Source organism: Tamandua tetradactyla, chromosome 3, assembly GCF_023851605.1.
Source record: "Tamandua tetradactyla isolate mTamTet1 chromosome 3, mTamTet1.pri, whole genome shotgun sequence".
NCBI classification, from domain to species: domain Eukaryota; kingdom Metazoa; phylum Chordata; class Mammalia; order Pilosa; family Myrmecophagidae; genus Tamandua; species Tamandua tetradactyla.
The window spans coordinates 179,726,612-179,734,796 of NC_135329.1; the positions used below are offsets into that span (position 1 = coordinate 179,726,612).

At 39.8% G+C, this 8,185-nt stretch overlaps 1 pseudogene; it reads right to left on the minus strand.

Annotated features, from left to right (window-relative positions):
• Nucleotides 1–6,816: 6,816 nt before the first annotated feature.
• Nucleotides 6,817–7,931, minus strand: LOC143676508 (casein kinase II subunit alpha-like; annotated as a pseudogene).
• Between the last annotated feature and the right edge of the window lie 254 nt (nt 7,932–8,185).

Here is an 8,185-nt window from a genome sequence, read left to right on the forward strand (position 1 = left end):
AACTGGTGACCACCAGACTCATCATGCCCACAAGCAGATTATCCACCAAGGTGTACACTGCCCACCCCCGACCCATGGAGTTGGTACTTTCAGCATGCACCGACACCTGTGGCCTTGACTGGACCTGCACCTGGTGGGGTCCTGGCCCAGATGGCTCACACAGTCAGGGAGAGGTGGGCCTGAGGGAGAAGAATTGGCCTGAGAGCCCCATTTGCTGGGAAGATGTGGAAAGTGCAGTCTGGTGGATGGCCTTTCTGCTTAGCTTCTAACAGATATTCCACAGAGGTGCACCTCCTGCACGATGGCCCAACCTTCGTTTGGCAGGGATTACTGACAAACCAAGGGCAAAAAGGGACTTTCAATGCAAATCCAAGCAATTACAAAATCTTAGATGAGTGAAGGAAATGAACTTTCAAAATAACCTTAGCAAGGACCACTCACTTGCAATATAATCTTAGGCAAGTTACTTAACCTCTCTTGTGCCTGTTTTCACAACTGTCAAATAAGTATAATAATATATGTACTTCAAAGATTGTTGTGAGGATTGTTGGGTCCAAGATGGCGGCTGTGATAGTTAGATTCAGTTGTCAACTTGGCCAGGTGAAGGTACCTAGTTTTGTTGCTGTGGACATGAGCCAATGGTATGTGAACCTCATCTGTTGCTGATTACATCTGCAGTCGGCTAGGGGGTGTGCCTGCTGCAATGAATGACGTTTGACTTAATTGGCTGGTGCTTAAATGAGAGAGCGCAACGTAGCACAGCTCAAGCAGCTCAGTATACCTCATCTCAGCACTCGCAGCTCAGCCCAGGAATCATCGTGGGGAAAGTTGTTGGAACCCAGGTGTCTGGGAAGAAGTCCAGCAGAGATTACCCTGAGCCTTCCCATGTAAGAAAGAACCTCAGATGAAAGTTAGCTGCCTTTCCTCTGAAGAACTAATGAAATAAATCCCCTTTTATTAAAAGCCAATCTGTCTCTGGTGTGTTGCGTTCTGGCAGCTAACAAACTAGAACAGTGGCCTAGTGAAGTGTGGAATTTAATTTACCTCCAGAGCATCTAGTAAATAGGCAGGAAGAGTACAGAACAACTGCTGGGGCCACATCAGTGACCAGACATACAGTGTATACCAGTCTGGAAAGCTGGGTCAGCTGCGATCCCACCCAGAACTGTGAGTCCCCCAAGCTGCAGAAGCTAGCACCCCTCTACCACAGGCTGGTTCTCAGAGGAGAAAGGAAAGAGACTTTACTAACAACAAGGGATGAGCTCAACTGAGCTTCAATCGTGGAGTTACTTAACAAATTCTGACTACAGAAAATAGACCCCCAGCTTAGCTGAACCTCGGGTAAAAGCAGAGGTTGCTGGTCTTTGCCCTGGTGCAGATGGGGAAGGGCTGATGGAAAATGAAAAAAAAAGAAAAAAAGAGATTTTTTTGGATCAGACAGCATAAAATATTTGAAAGGGTCTGGGCGCTGAAGGAAAGGAGGGGGCACAAACGATCTGGAGATACATAAAGCAACATACCAACTTAATTGGTATGTATCAATATAACTCGGGTTTGACTGGCAAACCCGAGGAACAGGGGTCCTACACCGAAAAGGATTTTTTTTTCTTTTCTGCGGCTGTGTTTTTATGGTTTGACTGCTCTTTGGATATAATTGCAAGTCTTCTCAGGATCCAACTGCCCCAGGCAAGGGAGGAATTAAGCTTGTTTGAGAGACTAAGAGGCTGGTCAGGTGAAAGGAGGTAATTCCCTGGAGGCTCTGCCTCCCCTAGGAGACAGGTGGGGCCCAGCTCAGGTGGAATCCCTCTCTCAAGGAATTCAGACTCCATGTTCTGGAAAACTGAAGTGATTAAAGCCAGTCTAAGACCTCTCCTCTGTGTCAACAACATCCTCATCAGGGAAAGTCTCTGATGTTAAAACTACCACATCACTTTAGCTGGTGGGACCTGCAGGCAGACAAGTGCCACATACTGGGCAAGATAAGAAAAACAAAGAGTCTAAAGGCTTCATAGGAAAACCTTTCAACCTGCTGGGTCTCACCCTCAGGGAAAACTGATGCAGGTGACTCTTTCCTCCTGAGAGGAGGCCAGTCTGGTCTGGGAAAATCTGACTGGGTCTATAATACCTAAGTAGACCCTCCTAAGGAAAAAATTTAAAAAGGCACTATACAGTTACAGGTAGGGCATGAAACAAGAAAACAAGAACTGAAAAATTCTGATCTAGAACAAGCTGGACTGAATGTCAAAGAACAGATAGACAACAAATTCATCCAGCAAGAAAATCCTATGTAAGAGAGTGAAAATTATCTCCACAATAAACTAATTAAGGAAATTAAATGCCTAGATGCCAGCAAAAAATAACAAATCATAGTAGGAAAATTGAAGATATGGCCCAAAGGAACAAACAAACAATTCAAATGAGATGCAGGATTTGAAACAATTAATTCAGGATATTCAAACAGACATTGAAAATCTCATCAAAAACCAAATCAATGAATTGAGGGAGGATAAAAAGAAGGCAAGGAATGAACAAAAAGAAGAAATTGAAAATCTGAAAAACAAATCACAGAACTTTTGGGAATGAAAGGCACAGTAGAAGAGATGTGAAAAAACAATGGAAACCTACAATGTTAGATTTCAAGAAGCAAAACATAGGATTAGTGAACTGGAGGACAGGACATCTGAAATACAACAAGCAAAATAAAATATAGGGAAAAGAATGGAAAAATATGAGCAGGGACTCAGAGAATTGAATGACAATATGAAGAACATGACACCCACAAGGGTGTCCAAGAAGTAGAAGAGAAGGGAAAAGGAGGAGAAAAACTAATGGAGGAAATTATCACTAAAAATTTCCCAACTCTCATGAAAGACTTACCTACTTAAAATTAGTCCTAAGTGTCACCCTTAGAGAACCTCTTTTGTTGATCAGATGTGGCCTCTCTCTCTCAGCCAACATGGCAAGCAAACTTACCACCCTTTCTCTCTCTATGTGAGACATGATTCCCAGGGGTGTAAACTTCCCTGACAATGTGGGAAAGAAATCCTAGAATGAGCTGGCACTCAACATCAAAGAATTGAGAAAACCTTCTCAACTGAAATGGGAAAGAGAGAAATGAGACAAAATAGTCAGTGGCTAAGAGATTTCAAACAGAGCTGAGAGGTTATCCTGGAGGGTATTCTTTGGCATTTTATAGATATCCCTTTTGTAGTTTAAGGTGTATTAGAGAAGCTAGAGTGAAGTGCCTGAAACTGGAGAGCTATGTTTCAGTAGCCATGTTTCTTGAAGATGAATGTATAATGATACAACTTTTGCAATGTGACTATGTGAGTGTGAAGACCTTGTGTCTGATGCTCCTTTTATCTATGATATTAACAAATGAGTAAAAAATATGGATTAAAAATAAATGAATAATAAGGGGACAAATGTTAAAATAAATTGCATATATTGAAATACTAGTGAACAATGAAAGGAAGTGGTAAGGGGCATAGAAGAAAAATAGGGGGAACAGAGGCTAAAATATATTGAGTAGATGGAAATACTAGAGGTCATTGAAAGGGAGGGGTAAGGGGTATGGTGTGTATGAGTTTTTTCTTTTTTCTTTTTACCTCTTTTTCTGGAGTGATGCTTATGTTCTAAAAAATGATCATGATGATGAACATACTACTATGTGATAAAATTGTGAGCCATTGCTTGTACACAATGCACGGAATATTTGTATGTTAAGAATGTTCATGTTTGTATGTTGTTTTGGTTTGATAAAAAATAAATTAAAAAAATAATAATAACCTTATCAAGATAATCAAATGCCATGAAGTCAGCAGAAAATCACAAAACACCTGAAAATGCAAGAAAATATTGCCCAGCTAAGTGACAAAAATAAAACACCAGAAGAGACACAGAATTTGAAACAACTATTCAAAAATGTTCAGACAAATCTAAATAAGTTCAGTGGGTAGGCTAAAGACATAAAGAACATCAAAAAGACACTAGAAGAGCATAAAGAAGAATTTGAAAGAATAAATAGAAAAATAGCAGATCTTATGGAAATGAAAGATACTGTAGATCAAATTAAAAATATACTAGGGGCATACAACAGCAGATTTGAAGAGGTAGAAGAAAGAATAAGCAAACTAGAGGGCAAGACAACTGAATTGGACCACACAAAAGAACAAATGGCGCAGAAGATGGAAAAAATTAAATTGAATCTCAGGAAAATGATGAACAACATGAAGCATACAATTATAAGAATCATTAGTGTCCCAGAAAGATAAGAGAATAGTAAAGGGTTAGGAAGCTTATCTAAGGAGATAATTGGGGAAAACTTCCTAACCCTCATAAAAGACATAAATATGCAAATCAAAGAAGCCAAATGAACTACACATAGAATAAATTCAAAAGACCAACTTCAAGACACATACCAATCAAATTGTCAAATGCTGAAGGGAAGAAGAAAGTCCTGAAAGCAGCAAGAGAAAAGTGATTCACCACATACAAGGGAAGCCACATAAGGCTGAGTTTGGAATACTCAACAGGCACCACGAAGGTGAGAAGGTAGTGGTATGATAAATTTAAGATTCTGAAAAAGAAAAATTTCCAGCTAAGAATTCTTTATCTGGAAAAGTTGTCCTTCAAAATGAGGGAGAGATTAAATTTTCACAGACAAACAAATGCTGAGAGAATTTGCTAACAAGAGATCTTCCTAGAAAGATATACTAAAGGAAGTTCTGTCAGCTGAAAAAAAAAAAAACGACAGAGAGGTCTGCAGGGCACAGAATCAAAGAACATTAATAAATGTAACTTAAAGGATAAAAAGAGAATAAGGGGGAAAATATATAGATCTGATAAATAAAACTAATGAATAAGATGGTAGATTTAAGAACTGCCTTTAAAGTAGTAACTTTGAAATTTGATGGACTAAACTCACCAATTAAAAGATACAGATTGTCAGAATGGATTAAGAAATACGATCCATCTATATGCTGTTTACAAGAGACTCATCTTAGACCCAAGGATACAAATAGATTGAAAGTGAAAGGAAGCAAAAAGATATTCTATGCAAGCTACAACCAAAAGAAAGCAGAAGTAGCTATGCTAATATCAGACAAAACAGCATTTAAATGCAAAGATGTCATAAGAGATAAGGAAAGACACTACATATTAATAAAAGGGGCAATTCATCAAGAAGAAATGACACTCATAAATGTTTAGATTTCCAGTCAAGGATCTCCAAAGCACGTGAGGAAAACATTGGCAAAACTGAAGGGAGCAATACATGTTTCAACAATATAGTAGGAGACTTCAATACACCACTCTCCTCTATTGATAGAACAACCAGACAGAGGATCAACAAGGAAATAACCTAAACAATGCAGTAAATGAATTGGCCCTAACCAGAATATATAGATTGTTATACCCTAAAACGCCAAGATAGACATTCTTCTCTAGTGTTCATGGAACATTCTCCAGGATAAAGCATATACTGGGGGCACAGAACAGGTATTTATAAATTTTCTTTTTGATAAATAAAACCAACCATTTATTTACATCGAAGAATTCCAACACTGGATCTTTCACATATGAAGGACAAAGTATTATATATATATAATATATATATATATATATGCACAGCAAGAGGTGGCAGCAAGAGAGTTTAGTTTTCCCACAATGACACATCTATGTTTCCATTTCAGTGGAGATAGTGGCTCTGTTCCTCCCTCTCAGATCACATTTACATGACAGAGGGGGCAGGACCTCACAGGATGCCATGTGAAGGAAGGGGAAGGTAGGAGGAAAGAAAGTAGAAATCTTAAACTGAAACTCAGTATGGACATATCTCCCATTAACTCTTAAAGACTTGCTGGCATGAAACCTATACAGACAATGTTGTTTATTTTAATAAAAGCAAAAGCATATGCCGAGTAACTAACTGAATTCAAAATGGCCAAGTCAAAGAAAACTGAATAAGGTTTAGCCTTCCCTTCTACCATCTATAAAGCATGGTGTGTCAAGAGATAAAAGGGTAAGGACAAGGTAAGGAGCCTGGGATAGGAGGTATTAAAATCTTAAACTAAACTTTGAAATTAAAATTATAAGTAAGCTGGATTTAGGGTTAGGTCAATAAGGCATGATTCATATTGAACAGAAGTTTTTAGGACCAATCTTCACTGGGTAAATTTTCAACATCTTAATGTAACTAAACATGTTTCCACAGGATTTACCAGGATAACCCAATTGAAACACATTTGGGGTAAAGCAATATAAGCATGTACGTGATTAGCAATATACTGCTCTTATAGGTTAGATCCTCTCTTCATCCTTTCCTTCCTTCCTTCCTTTCCACCTCCTTTGAGAAGCTACATTTTGGTAATCTCTGGAGAAAAGCATGAGATACAACCTCCCCAAAGTAGGGCTAGTGGGGAATCCATGGTGGAAATGGGAAGAAATCTTTACCCAAACTCAGCAGCCGGGATTGAGGCTGGCTCATCTTTGTTCTTCAGTAATGAGGAATTGAATTTGGAAGGGGAAGAAAAATTTGTCCATGAAATATTCCACCTGCAGGTAAATATCAGGGAATTCCCTGAGTTATGAAAAGTTCAAGTTTAAAAAGAAGAAAACAAAATCTGCCTATTTATATACATATATATATGTATGAATCTATATCATATTTTATTACTGAACTACTATAAATCCTAAGCAATGGTTCAAACATGGTGCTTTTGAAGTGTTTCACCCCTCCCTGCCAGGTGCAAGCTTCATCAAGGAGAGAGGTGGGCTCCCCCACCTCTGCTCAGGCATCAAGAGACAGAGGAGGTATTACTGCTGAGCGCCAGTGGCAGCTGGAACAGGCATCCTAAAGGGGCTGACAGTAGCAATCACTGGTGAGCCTGCCAGAGGTCCAAGGGATGATGGGGTTGGCACTGAAGAAATTCCTGACATCACATTGGCGCTGCTAACAGGCGTACTGTCCCCTGGCATGCTCGTTGAGCCCATCTGAGCCTCGTCCTTTACAACTGTGTAGAAAGTAGGCATGCTCCATAGCCTCTCTTGCAGTGAGCTGCAACTGGTGGTCGTATCATAGCAGCTTGTTCAGAAAATCCAAGGCCTCAGGGCTGACAAAGTGCTGGTTTTCACAGTGAACAAAGCGTTCTCATTACTTCCGGGAGTATCTGCCCAAGATATCATTGAAACATGGATCTAATTCAATGTTCTATCTGTTGATAAATTCATATACATCCTCTTTCCCCAGAGCCTTGCTATCCTCGCCAACTGATCATAATTGTCATGTCCACAGAAAAATGGCTCCTTCTGGAAGATCATGCTTGCCAGCATACAACCCAAGCTCCACATATCCAGACTATAATCATACATCTGATAATCTACAAGTAGCTCAGGACCTTTGAAGTATTGGGAAGCAACTCAGACATTATATTCTTGGCCAGGATGATAAAACTCAGCCGGACTCTAGTCTATTAGCCGTTGCTTTTTGCGCTCATGATCAATCATGACATTGTGGGGCTTCGCATATCTGTGCCCAATTCCCATGCTGTGACATTAATCCAGAGTCTTCAGAATCTCATGCATGTAAAATCGAATATCATAGTCTGTTAACATCTGGTATAATTGCTTGAAATCTGTGTTGTTTATGTGCTCAAATACCAAGGCAAGGGTTCTCCAAAATCTTTATTTCACTCTTGATTTTCTTTCTTCTTTACTGGCTTCAGAATTTTAATTATAACTTTTTTACTATTTGTGATGTTGATGGCTTCAAATACTTCACTGTATTTACCCTGGCCTAATTTTCCAACCAGTTGGTAGTCATCTTAATTTCCCCACTCCACCACATGTGATTCATAATCCCAGGGCTCCCAGGGTCAATGCATATTAACATCTGTGTAAACTCCGGCCCTGCTTGGCACAGGTCTCAACATGTCAGACAGGCTGGCAGACAAAGCTGAACTGGATGTTTGGAGATATGGCAGTCACTGAGTTCAGAAGCAGTTGGGGGTAAGACCTTGTTTCAGACGTGTTTCTTCAACTCTGGCTCTCCCATCTGTTAACCAATGAATAGATCTCAACCATGTCAACCACATCATTTCCTTTGGTGGAAACTGCAGTGGCCATGGCCTCTCTCCCCTCTCCTCACACAGACAATATGGCGGCAATGGAGGAGACACGCATAGCT